Here is a 5,608-nt window from a genome sequence, read left to right on the forward strand (position 1 = left end):
TGAGCACAGATTACTAACACTGACTGTCAGAAGTATCCCGTGGTGAGTTCTGTACCACATTTGCTGATATCACACAGGCCTAAGTCAGTCACATGGCCAACCCAGATGGAAAGATCTGCAACTTCACATCACAATGGTGTTGATGCAATGAAGGAAATAATGTTTGGCCATTTTTATAACCTACTGTCTCATATTCCTACTGCAGTAAATTGTTTCTTAGCTGTCACAAGACCAGGATAAGATTCATCATCTCATAGATGTATAAAAAAGAAATGCTCAAATTTAATATCTGAAAAGGGAAGAATAATTTATATCTTTTCCTCATTATAGTATTCTCAACATCTTTTACTTGACAGGAATGTATTAGGGGCTCATTAAAATAGTTGCTGAATGAGTGAAAAAAGGATACACACAGAAAACTTGACTGTGAACACTAAGACAAGAAAGAATACTAGCTACAGCCCAGTACAGCTGTGTTAGTAAGCTCAGGCTGCTCTTAAAACATACCATAGGCTGGGTAGCTTATAAATAAGAGAAATTTGTCTTTTTCTCACAGCTCTACAGGCTGAGAAGTTCAAAATCAAGGCAGAGGCATATTCAGTCGTATAACTTCGTATAATGTATGCTATACGAAGTTATTACGTTTCAAATAAAGCAAGTGTGAACTTTCATGTGTAGGTTTTCGTGTGAATATAAATATTCAGTTCTCTGGAATAAATGATCATGTGTGCTGGGTTACATGGTAATTGCAAGTTACTTTTTCAAGAAATTGCCAAACTGATTTCCTATACCATTTTATATTTCCATCAGCAATATGTGAGTAATCTCAGTTTTCTGCTGCCGTGATAGCACTTAGTATTCTATTTTTATTTTATTTTATTTTATCCATTTGGATAGGTGTTTAGTGATATTTCACTGCATTTCTAGTTTGCATTTCTGTTAAATTATTTCTATAAAATAAGACACCATATTAATACCTGAGGGTGGTGCCTCAATTAATGTCTAAGCTTATTTTCTTACCCTTTTCACTAATATGCAGCTGTTCTTCGTTGCTCTTCAATGAATTCTGGTTTTGTCTTTTAAAAGTGGCAGTTGAAGTGAGCCATTTCTGCATTCTGTTGACGTTTCTTAGATGTTTGGTGGTTTTTTTCTCTTTCACGAGTATGTCTTGCAAGCATCTCTCAGTTAGCTGTTGCTTTGGGTATTTGACCATATGTGTAAATTTAACGTTTTGATATATATAGCCCATTTGAATTTCTCATTCCACTTTGTTGTTAATATTATTGCCCAGCTAGGAGAAATATCTTGTGGTAAACTGCCACACACACACCCCCCAGCTCTCCTTAGCCAGGATGATGGGGGTCCTCGGGCCTCGGCTATGCCCTCGTGACTCATGCAACCAGCCCAGAGATGACCACTGAGCTGCAGGAAGAAGGGCCCCGGATTACCCAGCTGGGATGGTGGGATTCGAGGGTTTTTGCAACACCCTCCTGACATCTGTACCAAGCCTGGCAATGACCAAGCCACCTCTAGAAGTCCCCCGGTCTCCCCTGTGGGAATGACAGGCCTCAATCTCTTCCCTCCACCTTCTTCCTTCTTCCATCCCGTTTCCTTCCCCTTTTCCCTTTCCTCCTCCCTCCCAACTGCTCTGCAGCAACATCCTAGAATATAAAAAGAAATATTAGTAAAATTTCATTTTCTTAAATAAAAATACCCTATATACTTTAAAGTATCATAAAACTAAAAAGAGAGTGTGGAATTACTGGGCCAAGATGTATAAGAAAATAGAAATCCAAAGATGTGAACCTGGCATTTGCCAAAGGCATATTGGTTGATCTGGAAGAGGCAGCTAAGAAGCTGAGCAGTGCTTTTTACATCTTAATAGGTCCAGGGAGACAAAATGGGCAGTACTTCGGATAGGAAAATTTCTAAAGCTTCACTGAAAGACATTGGGAGATAAATGGACAGAGAAACTGTGAAAAAAAAATACCCTATATAGCTCAGTTTGATTTGATCATATATTTCCTTATTTTCCTGCTTCTAAGCCATTCCAACACTGTTTATGTATACAGCTGACACATATTTGTTTATGCATAGCATAATGTTTTATTTTTATTATTATTTTCAAATTGAATTCTAATTGAGTCTACATGTTGGTGTACAGGGTTGAATACCAATATTTATATACATTATGTGATGATTAAATCGGGATAATTAGTATATTCACGATGGTAAAACGAAATCATTCTTTGTGACCCTCTACCAATTTCTCACTAGTCCCCCTCCCCCTCCCCCTTCCCACCTCTGGTAACCACAGTTCTGTTTTCTCCTTTTGAAAGTTCTAAGAATTATTCTGTTCATCATATCTTTCATAAAGTGGGAGCTTAAAAAAAAAACAAATAAGGAAAGATACAACAATTGCCATAGGGTTTTAGACATTTTTTTCTTTTTTTTAAAGATGACCAGTAAGGGGATCTTAACCCTTGACTTGGTGTTGTCAGCACCACGCTCTCCCAAGTGAGCCAACTGGCCATCCCTATATATGGATCTGAACCCATGGCCTTGGTGTTCTCAACACCACACTCTCCCAAGTGAGCCACGGGCCAGCCCCATGGTGTTTTAGACTTTTTGAACCCATGTCTTTGTTCTTAACCACCATTCATGTTATTGACCTTTGACTTGTATAGCAAAGATCCTGAGAATTTATGCTTTTCATTACCTGTGAGCCACCCAGATTTCTCAGCCTCTGTTTTCTAGGTATTATTTTCAATTCTACGAATTTTGAGGCTAATATGGAGTTCATTGTGTACTACTAAGCAAATAAGTAAGCCTGGATGATACATATTTATGAGGATTTCTGCTTATAATTTGTAAGTAAAAAGTAAGCCTGGATGATACATATTATAAGGATTTCTACTAATAATTTGGAAATAGTTCATCTTTTGAACAGTGCAAAATCTTAAAATCTGGACGTTTGAAAATACAGTCACTAACGAGGTTTACCAGACTTTATCCTCATGCCCGGGAAGGTTCATGTTCTCTGGGACTAGAATGTGCTGCCCAGATATAAAAGCAAACTTTTCGTATACTGTACTACATTCCTTGTTTGTCTGCTTTCTCCAAATATTGGAAAATATGTGACTAATTATGAAAACACAACTTGTTTCATTTTTTTTTTTTTTTTTTTGATTCGTCTAGTGACTTTCTGCATCTTGGTGCAGGCTGGTTGTCTCTTAACGTAAAGGTTTTCCAATTGCTCCAAGAGGGGGCATTTTAATTCTGAGGCCTGTAGGGAGAGGACTTACCCCAAGAGCGATATAAGATAAAACACTCATGTCGTGCTCTTTTATCTGCCCATAATCCTGCTGACTGGGCCAATTGCCGAGCTAGGGCTGGGTCTGGAGCTCACAGACCCCTCAAGCCCATTCACAGAGTGAAGGTCACAAACCCTTCATATGCCAGGCTGGGTCCCCAGATCCCTCACACACCAGGCTGGTTCACCAGACCCCTCACAAACAGGTCTGCAAGCTAACTAACTGGCCAAAAGTTCCTTGGAGCTGTAGGTAGGACAGCATGGCCACCTGGGCAGATGCCCAAGGCAGTTACCAGCCAGGTTGAAGTGCTGCACAAGTGCACTAACTCCACCTACCCACACACAATTTGCTTACAAAGAATGCGCCACATCACCCCCAACTGGTCAGGCAGGTGAGGTGGCCTGATTAAGTTGTTCTATTTTCCCAACAATCCACCCCTTCAGAGTCCCTCACATACAATCTATGTATTCAGAATCTTCCATGATGTTCCCTTAGGGAGGATAAGTGACCCTAACATTTATGTAATCTCTTGTCCATTCAATATGCCTTAAGGCTTGTAGTTCTGTCCTTTTAACTATTAGCCTCATACGTCTGGTTAGTAGTCACCATTGGTGTGATCCTCCATGGGAATCCTGCAGTCCTACTGATGGGCAGTTCAATGCATATTCCGTAGGTGATCACGTCAATGTACGAATGTACCCAGCCGACTCTGGTGCCATGCCTGCAGCCAGAACACTATGGGTGAAAAGACAGAAGAGTTATTGGTACCAATAGGGGAAGTTCTCGCCCCTCTGGTAAGATACATGCCAGTTTGCCATCCTGAGAAAGGATGGTTGCAGGAATAGGTATCTTACCTGGCTTACGATACCATACTTTATCTGCTAATACTGTAGAATCTGTAGGTTCTACATGTAACAGTATAGGGGAACTGATAATTGGCCATAATGGTAATACAAATGTACCCTTTGGAATAGAGGGCTTATCTGTTCCAGGCCATGTTACCTTTACTTGAGGAGGCCAGGTACTTGTCACCCAAGGTGAAACTTGCAAGTCTTCCTCTAATCCTTTTCCCCAAGGCCCTATTAAACCTAACCAGCATATATGGGGGGCTTTAATTCTCCAAAGCCATTCCCATTGCACCATCTGTCCCTGTTACAAAAAGGTTGGGGCTGGTAACAAAATACTTCCATTCTTGCCATATCCTGGCTTCAAAGGCTTATCTTTAGTAGTGATTTGCAGCTGTACAGGTGATGCAGCCCTATGCAACAGAGCTTCCACTGGAGAGAGTCTGCCCTCGTGGGGTCTCTTATTTAGAATTCTGACTGTTGGCCATAATTGCCACGTCCACCCCTTCACAGATGGGGGTTGGGTAGATAGTCATAGTCCCTTTTTTAAAAGACCATGTACCATTCAATCATTGCCTCTGCCTGGGGATGATACGGCACATGTAACTTCCATTGAATAGACAATTGGTAGGCCCACCTCTGAACCTCATGACCAGTAAAGTGGGTTCCATTATTACTCTCTATGACTACAGGCCAGCCATGCCTGGCCATAGGTTATTCAATGCCTTCACAGTGTTTACCTGGTCTGGGGCCTTACAAGGCTATACGAACAGAAGACCAATAGCCATATCAACAGCTGTGAAGATGTATCTGAAATTCTTTGAGCTTGGCAGTGGTCCAACAAAGTCCACTTGCCATCGAGTCAGGGGCACCCTTCCTCGAGTTATTTGCCCATCTGTATGGGGCACCTGCCAGGGGTGTGGACTCCCTCGAGCACACACTGGACAGGCACAACATGGAATTCACTACATCTGCCCATTTTATAGGCAGAGCCCATCTTTGAGCTGCCCTCCACAGGGATTTACTGCCAGCAAGCTGCATTTGTCAATATAACCACTGGGCTATATCAGTAGCTGGGGCTCTCTCTAGCCATCTTACCTTAGCCAAGACTTTGGCTTCATCATTTCCTGGACTAGCTAAGGAGAAGTGTCCTGTGGCCTGAAAAAGCGTTACTTCTTTCTCATGTCCTGCTTCCCATAACTCTTGCCATATGGCTTGTCCCCACAGGGTTCAGTGGCCTACCATCCACCATTGATATATCCAAGTAGAAATCCAAAGGATTAAACCTTTGTACACAGCCCAGCTGTCAGAACAGAAGGTTAATGGCAATGAAGAACAGCTGCATATTAATGAAAAGGGTAAGAAAATAAGCTTAGACATTAATTGATGCACCACCCTCAGGTATTAATATGGTGTCTTATTTTATAGAAATAATTTAACAGAAATGCA

Source organism: Galeopterus variegatus, unplaced genomic scaffold (genome assembly GCF_000696425.1).
Source record: "Galeopterus variegatus unplaced genomic scaffold, G_variegatus-3.0.2 Scaffold12902, whole genome shotgun sequence".
In the NCBI taxonomy this organism is placed as follows: Eukaryota; Metazoa; Chordata; class Mammalia; order Dermoptera; family Cynocephalidae; genus Galeopterus; species Galeopterus variegatus.